Source organism: Crocodylus siamensis, chromosome 9 (assembly GCF_052110815.1).
Source record: "Crocodylus siamensis isolate JL-2025a chromosome 9, ASM5211081v1, whole genome shotgun sequence".
NCBI classification, from domain to species: Eukaryota; Metazoa; Chordata; order Crocodylia; family Crocodylidae; genus Crocodylus; species Crocodylus siamensis.
This window is the reverse complement of record NC_143403.1, coordinates 53,824,667-53,841,920: the sequence shown is the minus strand read 5'-3', so window position 1 is coordinate 53,841,920 and position 17,254 is coordinate 53,824,667. Positions and strand designations below refer to the sequence as shown.

The 17,254-nt window shown below is 43.8% G+C and overlaps 1 protein-coding gene across 5 annotated transcripts in view; it reads left to right on the top strand.

Moving 5' to 3' along the window:
• The window catches only part of TAOK3 (TAO kinase 3), a 153,864-nt gene that overhangs the window by 1,272 nt on the left and 135,338 nt on the right, over positions 1-17,254 (top strand). For 2 of the 5 annotated variants that reach the window (XM_090062351.1, XM_090062346.1), the window contains exon 1: positions 2,139-2,417. The exons of 2 other annotated variants lie outside the window; for them this stretch is intronic. The gene's annotated coding sequence lies outside the window, so the exon portion shown is untranslated. Of the gene's footprint in view, positions 1-2,138; positions 2,473-17,254 lie in introns of those variants that run through there. One more of the 5 variants, XM_090062349.1, reaches the window with a different exon arrangement.

Genomic DNA, 17,254 nt, shown 5'->3' with positions numbered 1-17,254 from the left:
GACTAAGTCTACTGTGCATTAGCATAGGCTTTGCCTGCCAGTCTTCTCAATGTTAAGCACCTTATGTAGACATGCCCTGTGTTAGCTCTTTTATGGGAAGGCAAGCCATCTAAGATGTACTGATCAACTGGTTTATATTGGTTTATAACTAGCAGAGTTGTGACTAAGCATTTACCTTAACATTTGCCGGGTATGTTCCCCAGAGTCATGAGATGTTGACTCACTAATGCATGTCCTATGTATTGTAACCCTGTCATCAGGAAAAAGGAAATAAGATTTTAAAAGTGCTATCAAAGAATGATCGCCAAAGCAATGCAGTGTGAAACTAATAAACCTAAGCCTTGACAAGCAGTGAGTGGTGCCAGTGTACCCATTGTTATTAAAAGGGTGAAAATGTATAAGTGCTTAGCCCTTCTATTTTGCATTTTGGCCAAAGATCTGTTATGGAGATTAATATTTTTAGCCTTGCAACATCCTTGTTAAGTATTTATTACATCTTTTTTTGCATAAGTAAACATTACTCACCTTTTAGAGATGATGGGATTGAGACTCAAAGCCAACAGTTTTCAAGAGAGGTCACTAAAGTTGAAAGGTGAACTAGTCACAGGTGAGGCTGAATCCAGGACTGCCTCCAGTGGCATGTTTGCCTTAAGCCCCTCTTGAAGCAGAATAACTTTTCCAAACAATGCTATTTTTACGTTACTTTCAAAGGCCGGGTGTATTTACCAATATGACATCACATGTGATAGGAACTGAAAGGGGACGGTGATAATCAGTGAGAGACTGGGGTATAATTGTTGATTCAGAAATGTTTAAATTCTGGGTCAACACTAGAATCCCATGCGCTGCATTGCTCTCATCTCTGCATACTTCACTCCCCGTGTTCAGTGCTAGCCTTATGCGGACACCTCATGCTGTCATCTTTCAGGCATTCAGTTGAAACCCAAGGGAGGCTTATCTTTAAGGAATGTGCTGTTTCCCCTGCAGTAGCGACAGCTTTACTGTTCACATCTCAGCATTCAGAGAGAATTTGTGACCCTTATTCAGGCTACTGTACAGAGTCAAAGTCTCCACCAAAGGTCTTTTCCTTTTGTTGTTTCTGATGCATATCCATTTCTTTGAGGAAAGCTGTCATTTTCTTGTTTTGCCCATATCAGCTATTACCATTCACAGAGTAGCTGTGATACCAAACTTGGGCTCACAGCATGTAAAAGAATCAATATGTTGATATTAAAAAAGAAAACTGTCAAAAATATTTTAGGTTCTTTTGCGAAGTGAAGTGTATTCATGGGAATGAAATGGTTGTGATCAGAACATTTGTAACATAGTGTACTGTGAAAAATTATGGTCAGGGGCTAAGACCAGAGGTTGTTTTGAGCTGAGCTACTGAGGACATTTGGGGGGGGTGGAGAAAAGAACAATGAGCACTGCAGCCCTCCGTCTGCTGGTGAGGATTGCCGAAGACTCCTTGTATTGTAAGAATCCTCCATCCTGTTATCCCCTTTGCTGTATCATTCTTGCTTTTCCAATAGTTAATTTCTTGTTTTATCTTCTACTTGGAAAGCTCTTCCTGTCCCTTGGAGCCTTTTCTTCCTTAAAACACCACTCTATAAGCAAATTCTCCCCTTTATATTGTTAGCAGTCCCTTTCCCCTTGTCTGGTTTTGTTGCTTCTCCAGGTTAAGTCTTATCCATACTGAAATGCACAGGTTAATCCGACTGAAAATAGACCTAGCTATGTATGTACAAGAGTGACTCATTTAAAGAGTAAATGCTTCTTCCATCTAGACTGGACAAGCCTCAAATTCACTTTTTGGTTTGAATGGACAAGAAACCCGCAAGTCTCCCCCTTCCTCAGCACACTGAACCCAAGCCCGGGCGGGAGGCGCCTGCTCCGATCTAGGCCCCCATGGATCGACCCCCCATTCAGACTCCCGCCTTTTCCCACAAGGGGTTAACCCCCCAGCCACCCGCGGCTGTCAGGGCTTCCAATCGAGCACCGATCATCCGGAGCGCTCTCTGGGTCCGAGCTGTGCGGAGGAGCTAATCGATCGCCACGGCCCAGAGAAATCAATCCCCGATGTAAAGATCCCCTTCCCCCCAGCGTGGGCCCCGCAGATGAGGGCAGTGACGACGGCCCAGCCGGCCCCACCCGCCTCGCGCAGGCAACCGCAGACAGCCTCACGCGGGGGGGAGCAGACTGGCGAGTCGAGGGCCGAACCCCGATTAGTTCGGCTCGCCTAAACTCGCAGACGCTAGAGTCGAGCGCCGATGCAGCCGAGCGATCGGCCGCGCCTGGCAGCAGCCGCAGGCGCACGTCGGGCAGCGGCGGGTCCGAGGCAGGAAGCGGGGGGCGGTGAGCGCGGACCGGCCCGACCCGACCGCCCCGCCCGCTGCGGCCTCTCGGGCCCGGGCCAGGTGAGCGCGCGGCGCGGGCGGGACGCTCGGACGGACCCGACCCGGCAAGCAACAGGCGGGTCCCGCTGGCTGTGGCGTGTCGGGGTCGCGGGGTGCGGCGGGGCCGGGCCGGCACGAGTGGCGCCGGCGGGCGGGAGTGGGGAGCAGAGCGGCAGCCGCGGCTGGGAGCCACGAGCAGGGCGGCAGCTGGGGCAGGGAGCAGAAAGCCGAGAAGCACCTGGGGTGGCGGGGCGGGGAGCAGAAAGCGGAGTTGCAGTCAGAGCGCGGGGCAGGGAGCAGAAAGCGGAGTAGCAGCCATGAAGCGGGGCGGGGAGCAGGAAGCCGAGAAACAGCTGGGGTGGGAGGGGGGACCACGGGGCAGTGGGTAGAAAGCAGAGTAGCAGCCATGAAGGGGGGTGGGGAGCAGGAAGCAGAGCGGCAGCTAGGGCACGGGGTGGGGATCAGAGCAGCATGTTTGACAGAGAAAGTGGATCATAGTGTCCTCAGATGGTGCAGGGCTTATCTTGTGATGCACCTGTCACAGGCAGCCCTACGCTGCTCTTGGGTAGGACAGAATTAAGTGACATAATTCACATTAAACTGAAGAGGAAGAGGAATGGATGAGCATAAACAAGGGATACAGGATGGCTTCCACTGAAATGCTGCAGAAATATTAGACAGCTTTTAAGTACCCAAAGACCTTCAGTTCAGAAAATGATTGTTTCACACAATGTTTTCAGATGTTTCTCCACTTCCTTGGTGCACTTGGGTCCTGGTTAGCAACCAGACACGTTGTTTGGGCATTGTAGCTTTATGATGCTGAGCAAGCCTTGAATTGGCAAGACTCAACCTATTTTTAGCACAAAAAGCACTCTAGTACCTACACACATGAGCTATGCGTTGTACTTAGGGCTTGTTATGAAATCCAGTTAAATGTCTGTATCTGGTTTAAAAAAAAAAGTTCTGTGTTTATTTTATTTTCAGAAAATAGAGTAGGTCTGTGACTGTCTGCTCTTCAAGGTCCCTGAAACTGTTGAATGATTACGATAGCTATTTGTTAGCCTCTGGATTATGCAGTCATGGTGTCTAAGCTTGTGTGTAGCCTTCTAAACCTGCTGGCCAGATACTCTGCTTGTGCATATGTATTTTTACATGCTTGGTATGAGCAGCTTCCTCAATCCTAGCAAAAGTAGGTAAAACTGTCTTATCATATTTGTCTGAAAATTGTGGTTAGGATCAGGTTTTGGATAAGTGAAGTTCAAGTCATTAAGGTTTAATTCTATATTGACTGTTCTTCAGCGGTAGTTGCTGAATGACCAGTTGAACAGTAGTGTATGTTATAGACCTAATAAAGTTCAAGTGAAGGCAGGGGCTTCATTTTCACTGTTGCTGTATGTTGAGTTGGGAAGTTAAAAAAAGAAGGGAATTGATGAGTCTTGTAGCAAGTACCAGTCTTCTGATATCTGAATATATATGGAGAAATAATTGATTTTAAAGCCCTGTACTGCTTGTGATTTCAAAGACAGTTCCCTATAAAATTGCAATTTTCCATGGGCAGTATACAGGATGTAATCCTACTTAGTTTGTAAAACCATGAAAAGGCTGCACTTCTTATTTCAGATATATTGATGGGAGGATGAGGGGCACTGCCTTGCATTTAAATCATTGGACAGCTGTGGTTCACTTGGTTGCCATCAGCCATATAAGGAGTTGGTGGTCTTTTATAATACTCTTTCACCTGAGGTTTGCTGCTGCTGCTGCTATTCTTTGTTTGTACAACAGCCTTGTTGTTAGATCCCTTACCCAGGCTGTGGGAGAGACGGGTTTAGTTCCCTCTTCTGGCTGAGGTTTCAGATCTACATCTCTTTCCTTGCTTCCCAGGGGGTGCCCTAACAGACAAGTAAACTGTACTTGGGTGCAGCCCTCTTCACCCCTGTGCTTGAATCTGTGCTACTTTGCCAGGCATAATTAAATGTCAGAGGGAAAGGGAGCATAACACTGGCTTAGTGGCTGCAGGGAGGGAAAAGACTTGGGCTCTGGTCCAAGCTGCTGGGACTGGTTGTCTTTTATATGGAACAGTTCTGAATTTAAAATGCATTAGCTTTCTAGGTGAGTGTCCTAACCACTAGGAAACAGTCATGCTCCCTCTCTTGTCCAGCTAATCTTTAATTGCCAAGGTAGTGGAACAACCTCAGCAGGAGGGGTGGAGAGTGCACCCACCACAGCACAGCCCAACTTCCTCCTGATTGGTAGGAGAAGTAGGTTCGAACTCTCTCTGCCAGAGGAAGTGGATGAATTGGATCTTCCTGACCCTGAGTGGAGGCTGGGGTGGGGGGAGCGTAACCACTTGCTATTGCACCAGGTACGTTTAAAGAGAAGATAGAAGTAACCTGAGTGCCTGACTTCAAAAGGAAGTCAGCGTTGTCAGTTCAACTAGAGGTGGGTGTCTAAGTCCTGGCCCTCTCTAGGATTAGGATCAACTCCTCTCTTAAGCAGCTCCTCTTGTCTTGGCATGCTGTTCTGAGATATTTTCCCCATCATACTGTATAGGGAGCTCATGCTTATAACTCAGGGCTCTGGATTCTATCCAGCGTCCAGGTGCCGAAAAGGTTGGTGGTGTTGAGACACCAAATTTCCTTTGAGTATTTGACTGACTATTTCAGTAAAGTCACCAGTACAGGTAGGAATAAAACCTAGCTTTACACCTAAACCACAGAGGCTAAGACTCCACCCCAAACTTAAGTCAGCCTGGCAGAGTTGGTCAGGGGTATGAAGAGATGTGATCCATAAGTCATCTAACTGTGTTGACAGAAGTCCTTAGAGTAGTCCTACAAAGCTGTACTTTCACCAGTATTGTTTGTTTTGTGTGTGGTGGGTTAGATAAATGTGTGTCAGGAATGGTTTGTGGCTACTTGATTTTATCAGGGTGGTGGGGATGGATCTAGCAAAGTATTTTCTAGCACTGTTTTCCATGATGTTATTACAAATTTATTATAAGCTCTTCTTTTTTGGAGTAATAAAGATCAGTCCCTGAAGAAAAGGGCACATCTTCTGGTGGGTGAGTGGGCCTCCTAGCTTACAGTATGCTGTTAGCTTCCTTTTTTATACTTCTCTCGCCTTGGACTGTGAACATAGTCTAGTCATTTTTCTTTTTTGTCAATTTCTCACTGATGTCACTTTTAGGTTTTTTTGCAATCCTAGCAGAATGGCTCAATGTTTCAGTTGTGGACACTTCAGGGAGAAGATTACAGAAAACTGTTTGGCTTCACAGAACTGCCCTTCTATGTTAGTTTTTTTTTAAGTTTATTTCTATTAAATTTTAAAGTGTTTTGCTGTTTCTAGAAAATTTAATATCTTACCTGGCCCTATCCATGTAAGGTTGAATTAAAGTACCCCTTTAAACTTGTGGTTCAGAGTCCAAGACTTGGCACTAAGAACTTAGCTGAGTAAAAGTGGAAGTTGAGTCTATAAGGTATTCAGGAAGTAGAGATCTTTATGTAACCCAACTTCAGACACTTGCTTGGCTTGTTTAACAAGTATATTAAAAAAATAAATGATAAAGCAAACAAGAGAACATTTTAGTTTGCGTCATACCATTTTCAAACTACTTCCTTATTTAAAGGCCATTGATTAAACCACAGTGATTTGATTGCTTTCGATTTCATGCTTGATAATAAACATTGTACTGTCCTATGTGCTTGTTTGCTAATTAGCTCCTGCAGGGTACTGTAGTGTGTAATCCTGTGTAATCTCAACAGATGATTTTATTGCAGACTTGAATGATTCCAGTAAAATAGTTTTTGTTTTCTGGATAAGACATACCTGAAAACATTGATGGATCTGCAGACTGGTAGACTCTTGGGTATAATGGAAAACCACTTTGAATTATATCCTTATGCAGGGAGTGCTCTTTTTGAATCTGCCAAAAATGTGCTTGGGAATGGCCAAAATGCATTTCCTGGAGTTCTCTGTAGTGGCCTACCCCATTTACACTCAAGATGGAGTACTGTGTGTTGAGAACAGAAATCTTAGCCAGCCTCAGTTCCTCAAAAATGCTTGAGATAATTGTATGAGGAATTGAAATCCATCAGCTGGGTGCGGCTGTCTAGCTCCTGAAATTCCCAACAGGTCCTTTATTAGCAGGGAGTGTGTGCATTGCTGTTGTCAAGATACTGGGACAGCTTTAACTGAGCCCTTTTTTTTCTTAGTACCCCACTTCACACCATTGATTTTTAAGGAAGACTATTACTCTTAGTGTGAATTGCATTCAGTATCCCGATTAAACAGCTGTCATGCTTTGTTTTTTACTTTCTTATGTGCCTCTTTGGCAAGAGTTTAGTAGCTCTTGCTGACAGAATTAAGAAACCAAGGATATTGCTAATATAAAGTTAAGCTGAAAAGTAATTGGATAACTACTATTTTTTGAAATTATGACATTTCATCCTTTTTGTAAAGGATTTGCTTTAAGGGCTTTTAATCTCTTTATTTGCATTTATTTTAAGGGCAGGGCAGGATGGTTCTGATTTCGGGGGCTTGGGTGTTGTTCCTGCATCATTAAATGGATGAATTACAATGTCACTGTGCTTTGACCTGTATCTGGACTGCCTTGTTGGAGTGTCCATCCACATCAGGAAGTAGTTAATTTGTAGAGGTAGAAAAATATCAGGTTTAATGCAGAGAGCTTACAGAACAAGTTTGTCATAGTTATTAATGAAGTAAGCACTTTATACCCCTGAACAGGTAATAGCTTGATGTTGATATAATTACAGTTTTTTTTCCCCACCCATTCTGTTTATTCGGTCAAAATGGACCCTAGTTTCATTCAAATTTAATGACACTAGTAATTGCGTGAGAACATGCAATCACATGCCTTACTCCTTAGCTGCCAAAGGATTTTTGAATAAGCCTAGTCTTACATTTTGTTCACTGTATTGACTTTCATCTGCCTCTTCTATATGGTAATATAGATACATTGGGATCATGGAGGCTTTGACAGGGCAAAGTTAGAGATCATAGTTCATACAGATATATGGAGTTCATGCAGATTGGCTGGCCTTAAAGTTTGGGACTTGAATTTACATTAACTGTAGAAATTGCACCTTGTGCCATCATCCCATTGGTATTACTTTTCCTAAACTAAATAGCGTTAGCTGGTTTTATACTGATGCAAGGGACCTGGGACCTGCCTAAAGGCAGCAGTGATGGGGATTTTAGGGGATGGCCTGCCTCCTCCTGAATCTTCTTACCAAAGCTAGCAGGGTGTTGCAGGCCAGATTGCTACTAGATGGGTCATGCTGGGGAAAAGATGTAAAACTGCCAGTGGTCATTAGAGAACTTTTTGTTGAAGCAGGGATCTTATCCCTAGAGTCCTGGCCAGGTTTTAGCTTGGGGAATTATATTGTTAATATGAATTTCCCTGTAGCTTTAGATGTTTATAGTATTTTTCACTTCTTGAAAAGAGTTGGATAGGTTGGACAGATTTTGTATCTCGGAGTGGCTTTTTTCAGTACTAGGTGGAATGTTGCTAGCATACAGTGCGTGTCAAATAAATAAAGTACATTGAGCTATACAGTATTTAAATGCTGGCTGTTATAATCCTTTTATGAAGAAAGTACCTCTTTTGCTAGTTAGTTTAACTTGGTTGTACATACGTATAATGCTGTGTGCATTATGATTCTAGTTTTGATTCCTGAAAAATTCAAGTATTGTGCACTATTATTATACCATTTTTCTTCTTTTGTAATAAAAGTAATCAATGGTTTCTTAATAAAAGTAATCAATAACCCTATCACTGAGGATCTGGCGGAATATTGAGGAGGTTTATTTGAGGCTGCCTTTGACCATCTCAGGTGTTTTTTAAGCCAGATTTATGAGACTAGTCACTGATGATTCATGATGAGATGTTTTTTTTCTTCCCTGTAATGGAATATATGCTAGTGTGTAACATATGGTGCTGGTGAAAAATGTTAAACACACACAGTCATGATTTGATGTCATGCAGTGAAAAAGAATGTGGGGTTTTCGCCTGAGCTTAAGCAGAAAGCTTTAGTAGATCGTCCTTGTTATTGGTCTGCTTATCTGATACAGGATGTTCTAGGACAGCTCTTTGTTTATGTGTTTCCATTTAAGGGAACTTTTCCACATTAATTTTCTATGTGGAGTTCTTTTAAAACTCATGCATGAGCAAATACATAACTTCTTCAATTATTTCATTAGAAAAGGGGCAGTTTAGAGAGTATACTGAAATACTTAGGATTCCTAGAACTGTGTATTCGAAGCCTGAATATCCTCTTAATCCTGCATCTTTCTGCTGTAAATATGTTTAAGCACCATAAAGTTCAGGATTTCTCTTTTTGGATGAGGCCTCAAAATCGAAGTCCTTCCTCCTCGTTGGTGATATTAAAGGTGGTAAAGGCAAAGGTAAATAGAGGGGTTTGCTCCAGTGTCCTTGCCTGCCATTTTAAACTGTGTGGGTGACCACAGATCTTTGAAATTAGAAGACAGTACAGATTTGTGTTACCAGTTCACGTGAGTTTATAGCAGTTAGTACAAGGGTCGGAAAAATACGGCCTGCAGACCAGATCTGACCTGCCAGGGGATTTTATCCAGGCCATGGAAGGTTCCTATGTCCCGCCTGGCCCAGGTATGGGGAGCATCCTGGTCCATGGCATGTGTAGCCCATCCTGCTGCCCCCAGATATACAGTGGGGCTGCAGTGGTGTGGTGGCCAAACCCCACTGGCAGCTCCCACAGCAGTGGTTCACTTTGCCCAGCTGCTGCTGCTGCTGGTTGTGTCTGCACTGCCCCTAGATCCAGCCCCACTGCCCAGGCACCCCAGCCCATCCACCCCACACCCACTACTGGGGATGCTGGACAGAGAAGGGTGGGATCTCTATGGAGATGGGTCTGGGACTCGTGTGAGCAGGGCGCGCTCAGTCGGGCATCCCTTGGGCACTGGTTCCGTGGCCAGGGGCATGCCGGGAGTGGATCGTGGCTCTGTCCTGGGCCCCAGCCCCGCACTGTTACTGCCACATGATCCCAGCCCCACCCCTGCCTGCTTGTCCTGCTCCCGGACACAGCTCCCTGCCTGCCCATGGCCCCATCCCATCCGCTGAGCTGTGCGTGCCCTCCCCACAGGGGTCCTGAGCCGGTCTCCACAGAGACCCGGGGCCTTGCCTGGATTGCCTGGTGGTGATAGTGCAGGCTGGGGCAGAGCAAGGGGGAGCCCTGGGGCAGAGGGAGTTTTGGTGAGCTGCTGCGGGGGAGGGGGGGGTCCACAACAGTTTGCCAAAACTCTGGCCCTCCAGCCCAAATAATTGCCCACCCCAGAATTAGTATAATGTTGGCACCTACTGCAGGTAGTCTTGTGGTGGTGAGAAAAAAATGTAGCCTTCCTATGATTCTTTTTTTTTTTTTTGTTGGTTAAGGAGGAGAGGGGCCAAAACACTATTTACCTGTTCATTCACCTGTCTCCCAGGGAGAGTCTACTAAATTGCAACCCTAGAGACCCTGAGTTCTAGTCCTGCTGTCTCCTTGTACCCCCCCCCCCCCCGCCTGTATCAGTCTGCCAACCCTAGTATTATACTTTGATTGTAAGCTCTTGGGACAGAGGCTTTTAAAAACATTTTTAGCACAGCAGGGCCCTAGCCCATGTTGGTGACTCTTGGTGTTACTGAAATATAAATAAAAGTATTTATTTAACGTGGGTAGATTTTTAAATCAACATTTTTAATCTCACTTGGAATCAATGAGCAGGACACTTGACTTAATTTTTTTGCCTTTGTATTTTTGTCTACTTTCCAAAGAAAAGAAAAAAGGTTCTTATTGATTTGTAACCATAAAACATATTGATTTGCATCTAAGTGTAGCCTTCTCACTATATTTATAATGCTATTTTTTGCTAGTCAGGAGAATACACTGTACTTGCATGCACATGTAGTTACTGAATTACTTAAATGACTGTTTGTTTGCTCAGATTCTTAATTTGTATTATGTTGGGAAATGGGGAATATGGCATTTTTTACTTACTGTAATATTAACTATTTACTTGTGATTTATGTCAAGATTCACCTGGATAGAAATATGAATTTAGTTAAAATGTACAAGGAGTCATAGGCAACTGGTAGAGGGTGCATGTGTCCCCCCCGATGGCCAACGCTGATACTGTCAGTTGGGCACGTGCCTCCCCCGACAGGGCAGCTGCTGTCAGCAGCTTCTGCAGGTGCCCCCCAGATTCAGGAGGCACCAGTCACTCATGCAAGCAATATTTCTATTTTGTTTTTATTAATTCAAATGAAACTGACAACTCTGTTGTATTGTGTTGCAAATGCGTATCTTTAGCGTGAGTGGTAGACTTGTGCATTTATAGCCTGAAATGTGAAGTTCGTTCTCTGCAGCCGCTCTGTGTGGGAGGACTTGTTATGTTTGGCTATACTGTCTGTAACCACTAGACCATACTTTGCTCCCAGCATTAGGCACTGAAACCAAGACTACTCACTCCAAGGGTTCCCCTGCAGAATTCATATGGTGTGTGTGTCTTTGTACAGCAGCTGATCCAGAGGACAACCATAGGTTTTCCTACCCCAGTTCTTTCTGTAACTCAAGTGGAAGCGATTTTTTTTTTTTGCTGTGGATTTATAAGTGGTGGATTCAGGCCCTGCTGATGGCCAAAGTTGCTGGAATAATAATAATATACATATCTCCCAAGTAAGTGTAAGGACCTTAGTGGAATGGTTGAAAAATCTTGTTTGGAGCTTGTGATGATGTTTATGTTTTGCTCAGTGGTAGCTGTCCCCTTAAACTGTGTTTTGCATCTAAGGCAGGGGTGTCCAACCTATCTGGCCTTGAGAGCCAGATGTGGATTGCAGGGCCTCTCTCAGTCTGGATAATCCATCTCCAGTGGCAGAGTGGCAGCTTGTCAGTGTGACTGCTGCTATATTGGTGTGGCACCAGAACCCAGGCATGAATGGTGCATCCTTCCCTGGTTTTTCCCTGCTACCAATTTTAATTGCTGACAGCAACTGAGGATCCCAAATTCAGTGCTGGGCAATGGGGTGGCGGGACAAGTGGTGGCAGCGTTCACCTCCTTTGTTCTGGAAAATGGATAACAAGCCTCCAGGCTGCAATTTAACCTTTTGTAGGTTGCTAGCCTTGATGTAAGGAATGTTTGTTGGGTTGTAATTCCATAACCTATGTCTCAAACTTACTGTCCTGCTTAACATTAGACTGCAAAATATTTGGAGTGCATGCTCTCTCTTACTACTTGTTTGTACAGCACCTAGCACAGTGGAGGTCTGATTTCTACAAGACTTCTGCAGCAGCTGGCAGAGGTACCTTACTCATAGCAATTATCATACATGCATTGGATATGGATAGAAGGAATCCAGAAGTCAGAAAGTAGACCAGAAACATCAGACTTTAGCTCCAAATATCTGTTAGGAGTTTTTAATTTTACTCTGAACATCTGGGACTTCCTTCTGTCACTGAAGATGTGGCAATGAATGTCCACTACACGGAGAGAACGTAATTGAGTAACTAAGAGTTCACTTGCCTGCCCATGCCCTTGAGTATTTTAAGGAAATCTGTGCATGTATTTTGGAATCATTCTAAGCCTGGGTTTTGATTTGTTAGGTGGTGAGCAGTCGGGCAGGCAGCCCATAAATTGCCTTGCTGTCTGCCTAGTTTGCATCAGACCAAGGGGCCTCAGACTGACACTTGCTGTGCTGGTGCTGAAGGTCCCCTCTGTTTGCACTCATCACTTTCCGGAAGTAGACTCAAACTCTATTTTTAAAACCAGATAGTTGCAGGGTGGGTTTTGTGGCTGCTGGTGGGACTGGAGTGTGGAGATCTGGATTCTCAACCTGAGGGCCACAGATCAGCTGTGTGGCTCTAGGGAAGCTGTCCTCAGTCTTTCCCATCAGTGGTCTTTATCTGTTTTAAAAAAACACAAACTTGCCTACCTTGCATTGTATTGAGGCCCAATTCAGATTGGTAAAGCACCGTGAGGGCTTTGGAGGGAAGGCATCATAGGATACATAGGATGTGGAAGACTATGATGAAGGCACCATAGATGGCAGAATTGATCTAAGCCTTGGTTCTGCTTACGACTTTTTAATGATCAGTTTAATAGATGTAGCTTGGAAAGAAGCTGTTTTTCTGGTTTCTCCTTTCAGTTGTACTGGGTGAGTGCAGACAATGGTGCAACACTGAAGTTTACAGTAGCTTGGAACACAACTAAAAGACTGCATCGGGCTGTGATGTTCCTAAATGACACTTGAGCTGTTATTTTTGTTTCACAAGTGGCTTTGCATGCAGGTCATGTGGGAAGCTAAGCGAATTTTGGCAGCTTGGCATGGCAGTGGCTACTTTTTCTGCAATGAGTGAGTCTTAGTCTAATGATACTGTACAGATGGGATATTTTTTTCCTCCAAAGGTACAAACAGGTTTTGACTCCCTTCATCCCCTCCCTACTCATTCCCTGTAAATGGAGCACATAATCAAAAATCATGTGTGCAGATAACTAATTTTAGTACACAATTTAAAATGAATATAACAAGCAAAGGAGTCCGTACAGGTCTGACAAGCTTTCCAACTCAAGCTATGTTCCTTCTTTCTGATGTACTTTATTGAAAAACTGAATATTGCTTTCCTTGTACAAGTTGCTCTTAAAATTAGTGCCGGCAACTCTCCTCTTTAAAATTAATCCTATAATAATAATTTGCTGTGAATGGTAAGGAAAGAAATAACCCAGTTTGGAAAAGGTAATTGGATATATTTTAGCAAAAAAGAAAAAGAGATTCAAACCCAAATTTCCTTTCCTGCATTAGCTGTGGCATTTGCTTTCTGTGTATTAAGCCACTGGGAATAGGTTCACATCTTCAAGCTCTTCTTTGTGAACAGGAGAATCAGGCATGTGTAATGTCTTTTCAATGAAAATGTAGATTCTGATGTAATTGTATAAGGAATTGAGGTTCAGTGTGCTGGGGGCATCATTTGGTCTGAAACTCTTGATTAATGACAAGATTTGTCAGCAGTCGGATATAAATTACTGTTTATCTTCATAATGTTGTTTTTTCTCTCTCTCTTCACTCTCTTCAGCTTGGTTTAATGAACAAACCAACCGGTTTCATTTTCCATTTCTCCTATATCAGTTCAGTGACAGCAGCTTTGGGAGGCAAAATGGAGTGGAAAGGTGAAATCTGAATAAGGCCCTGCTTGCATTGACATTTCCAGCAAAATCATTTTTAGGCTTTTTAAAATCTTTGTTTCAGGACCCAAACTTGGGGCTTCACATCCCTTACATATAGCATTTTTGTTCCAGTTTCAAGCTTCCAAATGCATGCTATGAAAATGCAGCTTCTATAAAGGCTGACAAATATTTCAAGTATCAAGTGTTTGGTATTGTACTTCACAGACAGGGAGATGTTTCCCTATCCCAAAAATTTGGCAGCCTGTAATTTTTTTTTACTGTTTTTTCTGCTTTTATGTTCAATTCCATTTGTCTCCTAGAACCTGCGGGAAGTTTACTAGGAAAGGGTGGCAGACAAAACCAGTGTTGCCAACCCCGCATGATTTTATTTCCAGCTTTCTTCCCCTGCCTGCTTTTTGTGGTAAAAGCCCGAGATCCTGGAAGCAAGTGATTAGATAGGAATTGTATTAAATATTTATCCCTTCCTGTTTTAGGGGAGCAAAGCTTGAAAATATGACCAGACTGTAATCAAAAGTTACAGAACTTAGAAGGAAAAAAGAGCACTGAGGTGCTGGCGCTCATCTTAAATGTATTTTTTCTCAGGCATGAGAAGAAGAGGAGAACCTTGTCTCATGCTCTTTGCACAGTGCTGTTTGGCAGAAGACAAATATTTTGAAGCATTTGAGAGTACACCTGGCTTTCAAAGCTACACAGGGAATTTATATGCTGAATGTGTAAAGTGTAAAAATCTTAATTTAAGAACATTTGGCTTCCAGTGGCAGGGCTTCCTCATCCAAAGCATTTGCAGCTGTTGTCAGTGAACTTGTGGGTTAGAATCTCAAGGGTGTACAGAGAGGAAGTTAGAACACTTTCATATTTATGATCTCTCAAGTTCTGGGTCTTCCTACTTGCTTTAACTTGAGTTGCTGGGTTTTTGTTTTCTTAATTATGAACATTATATAGGCCATGTAATAAGATTTAACCCAGCTACTGATTGTGTGTTGAAATGCATGGTGTGGTATCCAGCAATTGTATTCCAGGAATTGAAGAAAACATAGAAGCTCATAAGATTTTGTGCATGTATACGTGTGTGGAGTTACCACTTACCTCTCCGGTGCCTAACAGCAGGAACTTCCTGGTGTTGACTGCTCACATAGTGGAACCGTAAGCATGTTAGCAGTGTCAGTAGACGGGGGATGCAAAGGCAAAACCTACCTCCCACTGGTAGGGGAGTAAATGAAAGACCTAAGCTGTTGCACAGTCCACTCACATAAATGCAACAGTTGGATTTCCTTCCTTTCCTGTCACCAGTGATCTTTGTTGAGCTTGGAAGACAAAGATGCATTCATTAACCAAGAATTTGGAACTTGGCATTTATAGATTCATAGACATTAGGGCTGGAAGGGACTTCCTGAGATCATCAGGACCAGTCCCCTGCCCAAGGGACAGGAAGTCAGCTGGGGTCAGATCACCCCATGTAATATGAACATTACCTGTATGCACAAAGCTCTGCCTCAGCAATTTTTTATTTTTTGTTAGGTTACATGGAAAGGCAGATTTCAGTTACTTTAGCCTTGAAGTGTGGTGTGTCCCTTTTATTCAGTTTGTATGGCCCAGCAAATTGTCTCCATCATGATCTAGATTAATATGATCCTGATACTCCTCCTGTGTCCTGTCCAAGGTATTCCACTTACATGCACATCAGATAAGTGCATGATTTAACTGCCTAACAATGCCAGTCTCAACTTTCTGACTATTGCTTATGCTGTAATAAAATCAGCTGTGTATATAAACACTTCAAGTGCAAAGGAACTCCTTGGATCTTGCTATCTGCCTTATAACCGGGGATCCTGATTTTCTCTGTTTAAAAACTGCAAATTCTCTGATTTAAAAAAAATGCAAATTCTCTAATAACACCCCCTCCCAAAATCTGCAATTAAAATGAAGTACCACTATATGTATGTGTATATGTATTTTATTATGGTGACTGAGGCAATCTCAAGAAAATATTGTGTTCAACTGATACATATGTACACACACACACACACACACACACACACACACACACATAAATAAAATGTGTGTATGTATCAGTTGAACATAATGTTTTATTGAGACATTTACAATTTTAAAGCAATTTGGAAGCCTACCATTGTCTCAGTCACCATAATAAAATACATTCTAAATACCTATACGTTTTGGCATTTGATTTTGGGTTTTTTATCATGGAAAATCAGAGTTCTCCCTGCCCCCTTCACTGACCAGGACACGGGTTCAGCTGCTTTGTGGTGCTGAGCAGCCCTGGCATGCCGGTGCCCTGCCCATGCCATTGCCCCTCACTCCCCACCCCCAGCCCTGCTGGTACCTCTCACTCCCCACCCACATACCCCTGGCCCTCCAGGCCTGCTGGAGGGGGCCCCCAGCTGGCAGAGCTGTGGGGCCAGGGACCTGGGTCCACAGCCTGCTGCTCCCCGCAGCAGTGCCCAAGGCCCAGTTGCCACCTGCAGGAGGCAGCGACTGTTGCGGCAGGGTGGAGTAGAAATCTGCCGGCCTGCAAGGGGAAACCCACCATTTCCTGCATTTTCCTCCTTTTAAAGGAGAAAATCTGGGTTTTACCATGGTTTTCCACAGTGAACGGAAAACCTGGATCCCTGCTTATAACCTAATTGTTTAACTGTGCAATTTGTGAAGCTGACTAGGAGTGGTCAATTTTCAGGCTGCTGGTAGGGGCCTGAGGTGCTCTGAGGAACAAAGTGAGGAGCCTTAAGGAGGTTCACGAAACTTGCAGGAGCAGGCTGCCCTAAGTTTGAGCATTTTTTCCACTGAGTTCAGGTGAGTGTATAGGCTCTGAATATACGCATAGCCTCTTTTCAGTCCTGAAGCTATGCACTTAAACAGAGTACAGTATAGGTTTTTATACTGTCCTTGATTGCACAAAGCAATGTGAATATCTCAAATCTGATTAATTCTTCCTCCAGCTTTACTGGGGAGAGAGAGGGGGTGTGAATTGTCCACGCAGGGCTTTTTTTGCTCTTAATGTGCAGATATCTGGGTTTGTCTTAGAGAAGACAGGCAGAAGGCAGGGTAAATTTATACCTTGTAGACTAACTAAATAAGATATGTGTAGAGCAGGCAGGTCAGAGAAGATAGGCTTTGCTTTTGGAGTAGAAGATAGTGTGGTTTGGGGTGGTCTGTAGTTCCTTGGTGAGTTTGTGCCACAGCCTAGAGCAGTTGAGATCAATGTCTCCAGTGCAGAAGGGCTTATCTCTCCTAACATCCTAGGAGTGCATTTCTTTTTAAGGTGAGGTTAATCATTGCTTACACTGTATGGACATTTGAAATCTGGGCATTCAGGCACTCTCATTCTTTTACACATGTCTAAGCAAGTTTGTCTCTGAGTTCTCACATTTGTGCTTAACACCTAAATACTCTTTGCTTATGGTCTGTAATCTCAACTTGGTCCAGGAAGAGAGCATTGCCTGCAGTAGCAGAGGATATGGGTTCTGAGTATGTGGGGGCCCAAGGGCCCTGCTCCCCCACCTCGCCCTTGGGAAGAGAGCTGTCACCTGAAATGCATAACATTTTCCACGTGTCCGTCACCTTTGCGCCTCCCCTCCAGGCAAAAAATAAAAGTTGGTACCTATTGGAGAGGACTGGGGTATAAATGAATA